The sequence below is a fragment of the Cetorhinus maximus genome, chromosome 3, assembly GCF_964194155.1.
Source record: "Cetorhinus maximus chromosome 3, sCetMax3.hap1.1, whole genome shotgun sequence".
Lineage (NCBI taxonomy): Eukaryota > Metazoa > Chordata > Chondrichthyes > Lamniformes > Cetorhinidae > Cetorhinus > Cetorhinus maximus.
This window is the reverse complement of record NC_135881.1, coordinates 24,315,156-24,329,981: the sequence shown is the minus strand read 5'-3', so window position 1 is coordinate 24,329,981 and position 14,826 is coordinate 24,315,156.

Sequence of the window (14,826 nt, the reverse complement as noted above, 5' to 3'; positions counted from 1 at the left end):
ATCTAAACAAACAAATAAAAGTTAGGATCTATTAAGCGGGGTTCCACTCTGGGATCAGGCTTGTCCGGTGGTCCCTCAGCTGGGGATCAAAACAGGCACAGCTTTAAGAGATTACTGGCTTCCAAGATGGCACCACCATTCACTGCTGAACAATGGATCTTCCTGCGCTTGTTGGTTTTTGGCGGGCTTTCTAAAATGGCAGTGACACTCTTCCACCTGAAGAAGGGTCCGCAGTCTGCGTGAGTCCACTGGCTGCCGACTTGATTTAAATAAGTGGTATAGCATTGAGAGTCGGGGCACGTAGAAAAGAACCGCAGGCTTGCTGTTTAAAAAATCAGATGGTCGTGGGGTACCTGAAGTAGGCAAAGTTAATTATTAGTTCAACTTTTTTTTCCCTCTTTGCCGAACTCAAGAGCCACGTGTTGAGTCTCGCAGTCGGGAATCGGGATTAGCGAAGGCTTTCTTTCAATCAGCGCTTCTGACTGAATGACTCAGGAGAGGCTGGCCTGGGATTTAACAAATTTATCTCACCTTTGCAGGCTGTGAGCTCTTTGTTGCTGAAGCTGGACTTCCAAGGGAAATTCAGTGGAGTCCTATTCTGGAGTGAGAGTTCTACCTTTTTGCTTCCAGGCTCTCTCTCTGGAGCTTATTCTTTCTGGTACATTTTCTTCGTGTGTATGTTCAGTTGGGAGTTTGTTTCAGTTCAGAATCTGTTGAAGGCGTCCTTTATCTGAGCTTTTCTGCATATCTGTGAGGGTAAAGGTTTTTGATCCACCATGAAGAACCCTGCTTCAGGCACTATGAAGTCGGCTTTGTAGTCTTAAGTATAATAACAGCAAATATTTATTAACAACTCAATTGTATTCATATACACACTCGAGGGCACAGGTAAGGAGTTGACTCCATTCTAGGTCTTTAGCCATCCTTGTCCATCTTTAGACTGACCCTCGCTCTGGGTCATGCGCCTTCTTACATCACTCAAATGCTGCCTGGATGTCAAAGTGAGGTGAGAGTGACTGCCCTTGACAGCAAGGCAGCATTTGACCGAGTGCAGCATCAAGGAGCCTGAGCTAAACTGGAGTCAATGGGAATCAGGGGGAAAATTCTCTGGTGGTTGCAGTCATACCTAGCACAAAGGAAGATGGTTGTGGTTGTTGGAGTTCAGTCATCTCAGTTCCAGGACATCACTGCAGGAGTTCCTCAGGGTAGTGTCCTCAGCCAAACCATCTTCAGCTGCTTCATCAAATGAACTTCCTTCCATCATAAGGTGAGAAGTGGGGATGTTCGCTGGTGATTGCATAGTGTTCAGCACCATTCGCGACTCCTCAGATACTGAGGCAGTCCATGTCCAAATGCAGCAAGACTTGGACAATATCCAGGCTTGGGCTGACAAGTGGCAAGTAACATTCATATCACACAAGTGTCAGGCAATGACCATCTCCTCTTGATGTTCAATGGCGTTACCATCACTGAATTCCCCACTATCATCATCTTGAGGGTTACCATTGACCAGAAACTAAACTGGACTAGCCATATAAATACTGTGGCTACAAGAGCAGGTCAGAGGCTAGAACTCCTGAGGTGAGTAACACAGAATTTAAAAGGCACAGAAGGCGGCCATTTGGCCCATTGTGTCTGCACTGGCTCTCCAAAAGAGCATTATGACTTAGTGCCATTGTCCTGCCTTTTCCCCATACCTTTGCACATTATTTGAATAGAAACATCTAATGTCCTCTTGAATGCCTCAATTGAACCTGCCTCCACCACACTTCCAGGCAGTGCATTCCAAACCCGAACCACTCGCTGTGTGAAAAGGTTCTCACGTCACATTTGCTTCTTTTGTGAATCACTTTAAATCTGTGCCCTCTCATTCTTGATCCTTTTATGAGTGGGAACAGCTTCTCCCTATCTACTCTGTCCAGCTCCCTCATAATTTTGAACATCTCTATCAAATCTCCTCTCAGCCTTCTTCTCTCCAAGGAGAACAGTCCCAACCTCTCCAATCTATCCTCATAGCTGAAGTTTCTCATCCCTGGAACCATTCTTGTAAACCTCTTCTGCACTGTCTCCAATGTGTTCACAGCTTTCCTATAACATGGCACCCAGAACTGTACACAATATTCCAGCTGAGGTCAAATGAGTATCTTATATAAATTCAGCATAACCTCCTTGCTCTTGCACTCTATGCCCCTATTAATTATCCCAGGGCACTGTGTGCTTTATTAACTGCTCTCTCCACCTGTCCTGCCACCTTCAATGATCGATGCACATATACACGCAAGTCTTTCTGCTCCTGCACCCCCTTCAAAATTTCACCCCTTATTTTATATTGTCTGTCCATGTTCTTCCTACCAAAATGCATCACCTCACACTTCGCATTGAACTTCATCTGCCACCTATCTGCCCATTCCACTAACTTGTCTACGTCCTTTTGAAGTTCTACACTGTCCTCCTCGTAGCTTACAACACTCCCAAGCTTCGCATCATCAGCAAACTTTGAAATTGTCCCCAGCACACCAAGATCTAGATCATTAATATACATCAGGAAAAGCAAGGGTCCCAATACTGACTCCTGGGGAACTCCACTACAAACCTTCCTCCAGCCCGGAAAATATCCATTGATCATTACTCTCTGTTTCATATTTTTCAGCCAATTTTATATCCATGTTGCTATTGTCCCTTTTATTCCATGACCAATAGAATATCTCCAATCAGCTCCTGACTCCCCAAAGCCTGTCCACCATCTACAAGGCACAAGTCAGGGGTGTGATGGAATACTCCCCACTTGCCTGGATGAGGGCAGCTCCAACAAAGCTCGACACCATCCAGGACAAAGCATGCCACTTGATTGGTTCTCCATCCACAAACATTTATTCCCTCCACCACCGACGCACAATAGTAGCAGTGTGTACCATCTACAACGTGCACTGCAAGAATTCACCAAGGCTCTTTAGACAGCACCTTCCAAACCCACGACCACTACCATTTAGAAGGACAAGGGCAGCAGATATATGGGAACACCACCACCTGCAAGTTCCCCTCCAAGCCACTCACCATCCTGACTTGGAAATATATCGCCGTTCCTTCACTGTCGCTGGGTCAAAATCCTGAAACTCCCTCCCTAACAGCACTGTGGGTGTACCCACACCACATGGACTGCAGCGGTTCAAGGAGGCAGCTCATCACCATTTTCTCAAGGGCAACTAGGGATGGGCAATAAATGCTGGCCCAGCCAACGAAGCCCACATCCTGTGAATGAATAAAAAGAACCCTCCTTCTCAGTCGCCCCTGTGTTTAAGTCTCAATCATTTAGTCTCATTGGTTAAGGAGTTGCACTGTTGGTCCATTTTTTTCCACCAAACTCTGGGATGCCCTATTGCCCTTGCTGCACTTGTATCAGTGCCCACTTCCAACAACTTTGTTGCAAAGCTTTTTAAAAGTTCAACGTGCTATCTTAAGTGTCTGTAACGCAAGCTGTGAAATGGCCAGCCCCAACAACATCTAACCCCATATGTACAGGAGCAGGTGGAAGCTACATATTCAGTGATGAGTGACTCACCATTAATCCCACAAAGCCCCTTGACCACATTCAATCAGTGAAATCGCACTTTAACGTTCACCCTGCATGGGCGCAGTCATAACACCACATCCAGCAACACCACATCCAGCGCAGAGCGCTTTGCTCAATTGGCTCTCCCGTTGCCAGTACACTCCTGCCCAATCTTTGTATTTTTAATAGTTTTTGTTAAAACGAAATCAAAGTCTAATCATTCTTAGCAGGCACCATTCCAATTTAATTGGATCTGGGCACTTTCTGAAAGATTTAGTTATTATGTAGCTTTGCATCAAAATGAAAGCTACTGTACTCATTAGTTCCAAGTTCAGCAAACCTATTTCTTTTCTTTCAGGCCACTGAGCACCCAATTATAAATTTGTAATGAACGCCAGCCTTGAAGGGAGAACTCAGACAGGAAGCAGGTGGGAGTTAATAGAGATCTTTCCATTCTATAGGCTTCTGTCTAATGAACACCCTCTGCATGCCTTCAATTCCTGTCTCTTATTATGGATTTCAATCTGTGAGGGTGGCACTGTTCTCTGATTGAGGCTAGTTCGACTCCTTTTCCTTTATACGATGGGCTAAAACTGCTCACAATGGGCCAATGTTGAAATGAGCCTTGTTACTTTGACATCCCAGCCTATTTGACATCCCAAATTCAACCTAAATGTAATTAACTGGGGTGTTTTGTTGACCCCTTTAATCACATTTTGGTTTAATGTTTGTAAGGTTCCTTTAAACTTTGTCCTTGGTTTTACAGCTGACCTGACTTAGGGGCTGTGCCTGATTTATCCCTTGTTATTGTTAATTTAGTTAATTGTTTTGGCTTTAAAAGAAGCTAAATGTAATTAACCCTTCAATTTTGCTTCCTTATCATCCCACAATATTCAGCAGCCTGTTGTTATCAGCTTGTAATGTCACTGGGCTAGTAACCCAGAGGCCCAGGCTAATGCTCTGGGGACATGTTGCAAATCTCACCATGGCAGCTGGTGGAATTTAACTTCAAATTAGTAAAAAATCTGGAATTGAAAGCTAGACCCTGTAATGGTGACCATGAAAGTATCATTAATTGTAAAAACTTAGCCGGTCCATTAATATCATTTAAGGAAGGAAATCTGCCATCATTACCTGGTCTGGCCTACATGTGACTCCAGACCCACAGCAATGTGATTGATTCTTAACTGCCCTCTGAAATGGCCCTCGCAAGCCACTCAGTTCAAGGGCAATTAGGGATGGGCAACAAACACTGGCCAAACACATCCCATGAAAGAATAAAAGAGGAAAAAAAAGCATTAAGAATCAACTTGCATTTATATAGCTTCTTTCACAGCCTCAGGATATGTCAAAGCGCTTTACAGTGAAGTACTACTGAAGTCTAGGAACTGTTCTAATGTAGGAAAACATGGCAGCTAATTTGGGCATGACAAACTCACCTAGACAGCTGCAAAATAAACGACTAGGACATTTGCTTTAGGTAAACAGGTTACGGCCTCCTACACTGTTCCAGTCGTCTCAACAGAAGCCGGAGAGACAGCACCTCATCTGAAAAAGTGGGGTCAGTGGTTGTCAGTAATGATTCTGCTATTCCTATTCACACCTCCTGTAGACCATGACAGGAGTGATTATTCTCCATGCTGACACCCTAGTGCAGTACATTAAGCTCCAATAGCTACTTGGCAAGACAGACTCCTTCAGATAGAGTTTTATTTCTGATGCATAAAACTCTACAGAGAGAGCTTGCCTCACCTGTTTTCCATTTAATACATCCAAAAGGGTACTTAGTTCAATTGCTAATCATCAGTTAACAACCTCCTTGTGAGTTAACTGTTTCCTTCCCCAGCAGATTCCTCTCTAAAATAACCCTTAGGCATATATAAAATCACAAAAAAAGATGGATCTTCTCTTCCATAACACAAACATCAATATATATATTTCCATTCAATAAATCCACCTTATCCCCCACTCTTAAAATATATAGAAATGTCCACACAAAAGAATATTCCTTTTTTGTCTCTTTGAAGATCTCCAATAACTTTTTGGAGCTTGGTCCTCTTTTCACGAACGCACTTCGTAGAGTGAACATTTTCCCAATGTGACTTATTGTCTATAGATAGTCAATAGGTGCCATTCCTGAATACCCTTTTCCATCTAAAAATTCTGCCAGCATCTTTGATATAAAGAATGCCATATCTGTCGCCACAAGAGAGAGTCTCTGTTGCCAAGGTACTTTTTACAACTCTTCTCTTCTTTTTAGATTCCCATGCCAACATTTACCTTTCTCCCCCACTCCATGAGAAATATTATAAATCCTCCCGCACTAAAAAATCCATCACATAGATTTGCATAAGATGCGTCACTAAACACTTTCATTCTTCTAAGATCACCCAAACATGGGAATTTGAAAACGCACTGCTGCATTTTTAATTTTGTCAATGTTTTGTTTGCTGTAAAGATTTCTTCAACCTTGGGACCATTCATTTTAATGCTCAGTTCCAAAACTGACATCTGGCCTTGTTTGCCAAGTCAATTGTGTTGCTCAATTAAACTTCCAAGTTCCCTTTTCCATTTCACAAGCAGCTGTATCTTTCTGGGAGGCCCTACCATGGCTAACTGCAATGGAATTGACATTCTCCAAGTAGGATTGCTGATGTCAAATGATGTCTCTGTCTGATTTCCAGTCCCATGTATTTAAATGCACCGGAAGCCTGACTTCCAATTTTAAACTCCGTTCCGAGCTTATTAATGACAATCATTTCAAATTCGTAACTACCTCCCCACAAAAAATAGTCTACGTGCATCATAAAGATAGCTGCAAGTTTCACACTATGGTGCCAATAAAGCATTGCTGGGTCTGTTTCCAACTGGGGACAGTCCAACATTAACAAAACTGACCTCACTGAGAAATACAAAACTCTGGAGGTGTCATTTAAACTGGAAACACATTTATTTAGCTTCCAGAGTGTCCCTTTTGCATTTGGTGCCTCTTTTGGTGGAGGGAGAAGAACTTCCCTTTGAAGTTAGTGTCCCTGCAAAAAGGCAGCTTTAATATCAATTGACTTGCATTCTCAAGCATTTCTTGCTAACAGAGACAAAAAAAAAGATGTAGGTGAATCTACTCTTACACCTTGGTCACCAATTTTTCTTCAAATGCTCGTGACACTAGCCTGGCTTTAGCTTTATAAGTCCCATCAGGAAGCACCTTTTCTGTGCATATCCATTTATCAGATAGAGCTGGTTTTCCCCTATGTGGCACCTGTGTATACCCCGAATTCTTTCCAACTATAGATAAAAATAAAATACTGCAGATGCTGGAAATCTGAAACAAAAACAAAAATTGCTGGAAAAACTCAGAACTAAAGGAGAGTCATACGGACACGAAACATTAACTGTCTTTCCCTCCACAGATGCTGTCAGACCTGCTGAGTTTTTCCAGCAATTTTTGTTTCTTTCCAGCTATGTAGTTCTTGCACTTTGGCATCCTTTATTCATTTATTGTCTCATTTGTTTGAAGCTACTAAGAATAAGTCAACCACATTGCTGTGGGCCTGGAGTCACATGTAGGTAAGCAGATTTCCTTCCCTAAAGTGCATTAGTGAACCAGGTGGGTTTTTATGACAATTGGCAATGGCTTCACAGTCATCATTAGACTTTTAAGTCCAGATTTTTATTGGATTTAAATTTCACCATCTGCTACGCTGGGATTTGAACCCAGATCCCCAGAGCATTACCAGATTATCAATGTCACTACTCCATCCCCTCCCCTGAATTTTGTACTTCTTACTTACACAGGAGATATGCGATAGATGTGATACAAGTTTAGAGTACTCTCCATCCCTTAGCAACATTTTTAATCTTTGCGAAGAAGAGTTGGCAAACTGCCGATGCAATTTTAACATCATTAGCTTTTTGTCCTGTAAATTCTTATCCCCTGATGCTAATAGCACTTCTTTAATTTCCTTAGTAGAAAAGTTAGGTTTCATTAAAGGAATACAATTGTGTCCAGATTGCGTTAATTGCAAATCCACAGGTTTTCCAAATACAATGGCCTTGTCATTTTCCATGCCCAGCTCCATTTGTGCTTTCTTCACCAATGGCCTGCTCAACAGTAACAATATTTCGCTAGACACTACGTTCGTGCTGATGAAATGATCGACTCCAGTTATCTTATAGGGAAGTCACTACCCTTCTTAAAGATTTTAGGCTATTGTCTTCTCCAAATCGAAAACTGATGGAACTTCAAATTCCTTAACCTTATTCCAGTCCTTGTCATTTAAGGAGTCCATTGCTATCTCGCACCGCACAGTTGAAGGATTCTGCAACCAAGGCGTTCATCACCGGGCTGAAACTTTTTGTAATCAATACAATGCCCTCTCTTTGGTCAATATCTCCATCCTCTGTTTCATGTTTAATTTTAAACACATTATAACGTTTCGGACAGTTCATTGCATAATGATATTTTGAATCATATCTAAAACACCGATTGACCACACCCTGGGCATTTCTGGGGTTCATTCTTTTGTTGCAATTCCCCAGTTCTTTTCTCCTGCCATAATTCTCCAAGGTGTTTCTGCCCTCATTGTTTCTAGTTACAAATCTCCTTTCATACTGACACCTGCGTGTTTCTAGATGATTCCGCCATCCTGTTAACATTGGGCAGAATTTTGCCCTTGGTGGGCGTGCGGGCCCCACCGGCTCGGCGGTGGGCGGACAGCTGACCCCCACCACCGAAACGGGACCCGCCACCATTTTGAGTGGGTGGGCAAATTAAGGCCCACCCAGCGGCCTTCCCAACAGAAAGCGCTATGCGTCCTGTGCAGGGGATGGTGGGGGGGGCGGCGCGGGGGTAGGGAATCCCCAACTGTCAAAGTGCGCTCTTTCGCGCATGCACACGAAAGTCCTGTCTCAGGGAGATTATTGACAGTGTACAAAAGTTGAAAAATAAAAATATTATTAACATGTCCCCTTCATGTGACAATGTCACACGCGATGGGACATGTTAATAAAAACGACATAAACTTTATTACTCTTTTTACAAATGGAATGAAACTTCATTCCGCCAGTGGATGAGGTTTCATGTATTATCAGAAGCTCGCAGGGGCTCCTGGCCTGTCCGCCAGCCTTAAGGTTGGCAGGCAGGGCCTTTAATTACTTTAATTAGCCTGTCAATGGCCTCAATTGGCCGTTGACAGGTCGGTGGGCGGACAGCTGATTTCGCTGTCTGCCCGCTTTCCTAAAAATTTAAAGGGACCGGGATGACGACGGGGGTTCCTCCTGACGTCATCCCGCATCATTTTCCCGTTGGCTAGCGGGCCCCGCCCCCAAATTGCTGACGGGAAAATTCTGGCCATTGTATCCTTCATTTCCTGTCTTGCCACCAAATGACCCATCTGTGCCACGAGCGCTGCCGGAAAGGAATGTTTTCCAAGGAGTTTATTGTTAGCTTCTTACACCTGTTCGAGCAGTGTGTATCTTTCTGCAAATTTAACTCTTGTCAGAACTAGAAGCCTGTCCATATTCCACTCTGGGATCAGGCTTGTTCAGGGGTAACCTCAGCTAGGTTCAGAATACTAATGAGTTAACCATTTCCTTCCCAAATGCAGTACTGGGGGAGTACTGCATTTCTGGAGGTGATGAGACATTAAACTGAAGCCCATGTGTCTGCCTGGGTGGATTTAAAAGATCCCATGGTGTGAAGAAGGACAGCAGAGTTATACTCAGTGTCCTGGCCAATGTTTATCCCTTAATCAACATCACAAGACCGATCCGGTAGTTGTGAAAAGCTTTATATAACTGCAAGTCTTTGGACGGGAATTTCGGTCCCGCAGCAGGCGGGATTGGAAAATTCCATCCTTTTTTTTGTACTAACATACAGAGGTAAGGCCACAAAGCGGCAACTGTTATGCTGAAGAAAATCATTCTGAACCGGCTGTGCGCATATACCTGAATTTAGTCTCATTAGCTATTCACTGTGAGATCCATGAACCAGATGGGACTACTACTGATCCTAGGGGATGAGAAATAAGATGCAGCTCTTAATGATCACTGCTGCTATTCAAAGGGACTACCTCCCTGGTGCTTGGCAGAAAATGAGAAGAACCCAGATCACCTCCATTTTCTGAGGCATATTACACCTTGACTAAGGCTCTCATGCAAGCACGTCTCACACTGCGGTCCATTACTACTACTTCCAGCTGAAATTATTGTCAGTGACTATTTTTAGGAGTGATTTCACAAAGCAAGTTTACCACACAACTCTTAAGAATAATAAGAGGATCCAATAGGATAGATGCAGAGAAGTTATTTTCTCAGCAAAGAATCTAGAAAGAATGGGAGCAATCATCAAATGAGGGCCTGGCCAGTTAGGGTGGAAATCAGGGAATGTTTTTTCATGCAAAAGCTACTGGAAATCTGGAATTCTCACTCCAGAAGGATGTTGCGTCATCAAACATTTTCTGGACTGAGATTGAGTAAACTTAAAATACATTTCCTTAACATTACCTTTCTAGCCCTAGATTCACTTGGCGACAGCTTTGGCCCAGGGTTGCCAACTCTGACTGGATGTATTCCTGGATGTTTCATCACTAGATTCCCCCCTTTAATTTCCCCGCTCCTACTCGCTGCCCACTGGTCGCCCAGCACATCCATCATCACATGCAACATCTTCCTAATCCATTTGGAAAGCGAACAGACTCTTGGTTATTTGATTAGATGCTTCGTGACAATCAATCAAATGGCCTTTTTTTTCCTGCCTCCAACTAATAAATAAAAATGTTGAAATAATATATTTTTTAAAGCTCTTCTAATTTTTTCTCTTGGGTTGCACCCAGTAATGCTCGGCAGATTCATTTTCAATTTCTTTAGAATCCAAGACAATTCTGGAAGGTTGGCTCCCCGACTCAGGCCTCAAGTTAATGTTGTAGTTAGGCCTCAATGACATCATCAGAGCCTGGTCTTCATACTTAAAGAATGTCTTTAAAATTGCAACCAGATGGATCTGGCCAGGAAGCCAGTGGGAAAACTTCCCAGTTACATTTTTACTACTCTTTGTCCATTCCCCGCTGGGCAGAGGAGGTTAAAATTCCCACTCCCATGATTTCAAGGAAGGAGTTGCCACCTTGATAGACTAGGTCAGGGATTCTTTGTACAAGGTTATTCTGATTAGTCCAAACATCGTGCTTCTATCACTTGTGAAAAATTACAAAATCAACACAAAAATAATCCTCCCTGGCTGATGTCAGATAGAGTAGAATAGATATCCAGGATTGATCGTGAGGCATTCATTTCATCTATCATCGAAGCCAAAGATGTGTTCTCAGCCTTGAAATTATTGCAGGTTCCCCATAAATTAGGGATGTGCTGTGAAGTTGAATGAGTTGATTTTGTGCAGACTAGTTACCAGGTTGGACGTCAGTGGTAGATATACTTAAGCTAAGTTTCTCTCTGCATTCCACACTGCAAACTAGTTATATGAAATGGGCTAATATGAATGTGTAAATGTGTTGGATGAAGCACAGGACGAAACTTAAACTGAAGTGTTATCTGTAAACATTGCAAATTTATCGATTAATAATCAATGGCCAATTACCTACAAATAATATGCAGAAGAAGTACCACATTCCTACATAATATTAGTGATATCTGTCTCATTTTCTGCCTCATTTAGAAGGATATGTTGATAAGGTGAGATGAATGAAGGAGGCAGGAGGCTCATATGGAGCATAATCAACAGCATTGACCACTTTGGCCAAGGGAGCCTCTTCTGTGCTGTAAATAATTTGTAACTGGGGTGATGTTATCTTTCAGAGGTAGTGTCACTTTGGCACGTGTGGAAGGCAGATTGTAACTTTGTCTCTCTAACCATACTGTCACTTTTCTGATATGCACTCCAAAGCATTTTGCATCGATGCGAAAGTGCCAGCATAACTTTGGAACTGAAATGCCACAAGATTCCTCACCTCCCCTCCGTCTCCCACATTAAAACAGTGACCAATGTAGTGTGGCTAATACCAGGGGCAGTTTTCCTTTCCCCAACCATCCTTCAGTGGGAAACTGATTAAAGTTAAGATCTTCAAGAGGGTGAACCTTGAATTAGCTTGCAGGCAGGTTTCCTGTCCAATTAAGGGAGGTGAGTGGGTTCTCAAAGATGAGGGCCAATCTGAGGCCATCCTGCTTCAGAGAAGCACCCAGCTGCAGTAAAAGGCACTTAAAATTAAGAAATAATTGTAGGGGAAACATTTTATCAACATCTGCTAACAGATATATTAAAAGCCTAAAAGTACCAGCCTGGATTAATTCTTCCCCTACAACCACTTATTACAATCATTGTGCCACTGATCCCCATGGATTATTAAGTCTGAAGGCCTGTCATCTGATGGCAGCACTGAAGTGGTCAGATGTTGCCAGACCTGCTGAGTTTTACCAGTACTTTCTGTTTTTATTTCAAAAAGAAAGCAAAACTGCTTAAAAATACAAGGCCACATTCCAAGGTGAAGATGAGAAAGAAACAAATCACCCTCAGGGGAGCGTGAAGGAAGAGATATTTCCTATAGCCCAAACACCCATCAAAACCTCGTAACTGCCTAAGCAAGAGACATTAAAAAAGCAAAGTATGGGATATTTTACCTGGGATGGTGCTTCAATGTGAAGGTGCTCTCTCAACCACTATTTAAGAGTTATCAGGCCAGCACTATGGTAGGAGTGGGGTAACACCTCTCTGAGGGTGATCTTTGGCTATGTCCCCCACCCAAGCAGGCAATAATGGCCTGTAGGCCTGCCAGGAGCACTGACACCCCAGCCCACTGCTGCGTGCCTGTCTCCAGGCAGTTGATCTGCCCCCTGTTGCTTCGGGGAACTAGACACTGGCTGGAAAATCCCAGTCAGCTTCCATTTCCTACCTTTAATGAGGTTCTTAATGAGCCAATTGCCTACCCACTTTCGGGGTAGGGCAGCCTTCCCGGGCCCTGAGCCATGTCAGTCTCACAAGTTTTGGGCCTTGTCTGCCTCCATTCCTGCCATCAGCGAGGCCTGAAGATTTAGCCCCGAGTCTCTATTGCTTCCCCAGGGAGATTCAGCCACTCTCACACCTGTGGAACTTCAAAGCTGATAACTCTGTTGATCAGTAGCTATACATCAAGTGGTTATTGTTGCCTCACCGAGGGTTTTCTAACCTTACACAATGTTGCATGAGTTGCGCAGTTTATTATAAAACGCAAAGATTTTTCTTTACCTGCGTATGTCTTTTTTGTTAAACAAAGGAAAAGTTTTAAGGGTAAGAAGGGACTTGGGGTTGACTTTCATTGTCCTCAGAAGCTGTCTTGCTCTGCCTGTTGACACAGACAGGCGGCCGGGTCAACTTGGGCCTCATGTAAAAAGAACAAGCTAGCCACATTGCTGATAGGTATCTAATGGCCATTTCGGAAGGCGGGAAAACCTGATGTCCAGGTTTTGAATGCGGGCCAACGGTAACAGTTCAAAAGGGAGGGCTGGAAACATGAGGAAGCTGGGATAAATGGATGGGGTTCGCCAATTGTAATAAACTTGGTGTACCAGACAGTTTCTTACTTGAAACAGATAAATGTATTACAGAGCTCTTGTAGAAGGTACATGCTTGAACCAGGTCCATGAATAGAAATCTCCGCCCTGAAGATTACCCACGTTTAGGGCCTCACGTTATGGGTCTTATCTCTTCAGACCCTGGTGAATTTGACCATCCTTGCAATACCTGGTCTCAGACTTTTGACAAAATTGGATATTGGTTTGTCAGATTCTTTATTTGCTTTGCACAGGCTGGAGGGAGTGAAAATGGATGTGAGTGGATGGGGTGCCCGTCAAGCGGGCTGCTTTGTCCTGGATGGTGTTGAGCTTCTTGAGTGTTGTGGAAGCTGCACTCATCCAGATAAATGGGAAGTATTCTATCACACTCCTGACTTGTGCCTTGTGGCTGGTGGACAGGCCCTGGGGAGTCCGGAGGTAAGTTACTCTCCACAGAATTCCTAGCCCCTGACCTGCTCTTGTAGCAACAGTATTTATTTTGCCTGAGCAGTTCAGTTTCTGATCAAGCGTAACCCCCAGGATGTTAATATTCGGACCTACACCATCCATGGTAATAACGGGGGCACCAGTGATTGAGGTGAGAATGGCCTCAGGGATCCTTACTAGTGTAAACCACAACAACAACCACGTGCAATTATATAGCACCTTTAAGGTATTTAAATGGCCTGAACCGCTTGTTTATCTATAGCAAACAGGGTGGTAGTAGGTCAAAAATCAGCCCATTTATGAAATGAGGCGCCTGTGGGTCTATAGGGCTGCTGAAAGTTATTTTGTGCCTCTCCTAGATCAATGGCCTTCTCTTAAGAAATCTTTCCTTTCCATTTCATATCAGCTGCAATATCATTCATGATGGCTGCAGAAGTCCAATCTGAAAGGAAAATTCATTTTGCAATTCCTCGGTTATTGAGTCAGACTTGGCTGCACTGAACCTATGACAGACCCATAAATCCACAGGTTACATTGTACTTCTTTGGTGGAGGGGCAGTTGATGCTGTGGCTCATCGCATCCATGATTAACAGCCTGCTTGGCGCATTCAAAATCCTCAGGGATCCCATGCTTTACAGCTACCCTTTTCCGAATTTCCCCAGAAGGCCATTAATTCCTGAGAAAAGCAATTTCATTGAAATTGGAATTTCACCCCATCAAGTTTATTACATGACAGATCCACACCGAGACAATGTACTGTTACAACCAAGAAGTTGGTCCGGGGTAGGGGTGAGGTGGTCGGGAGTTGGAGTTTGGTCTCAGTGATTTTAAGCATTAAGATGCATCATCTTAGCAAAGAAATATCTTCCAATTTATTGGAAAATGAATGTAACAGTATGTGTTTGTCACTATTTTTGTACACAAAGATTAAATGACATTAACAAGTTGCATCACCTGTGGAAAAGAAATATAACTTTGAGAGTATAAGTGTTTAAGATCATAAGAAATAGGAGCTAGAGTAGGCAATTTGACCCTATTAGCCTGTTCCGCCATTCAATAGATCATGGTTGATATCCTGCCTCAACTCCACCTTCCCATACTGTCCCCATAGCCCTTGATTCCCTTCAGCACCCATCAATGTCTGTCGTGAATATTCTCAATGACTGAGCATCCACAGCTCTTTGGAGTAGAGAATTCCAAAGGCTCACAACTCTTTAATTGAAGAAATTTCCCCTCAACTCATCCCTAAATGGCTGACCCCCTTATCCTGAGACTAAGACACGGTGTTCTA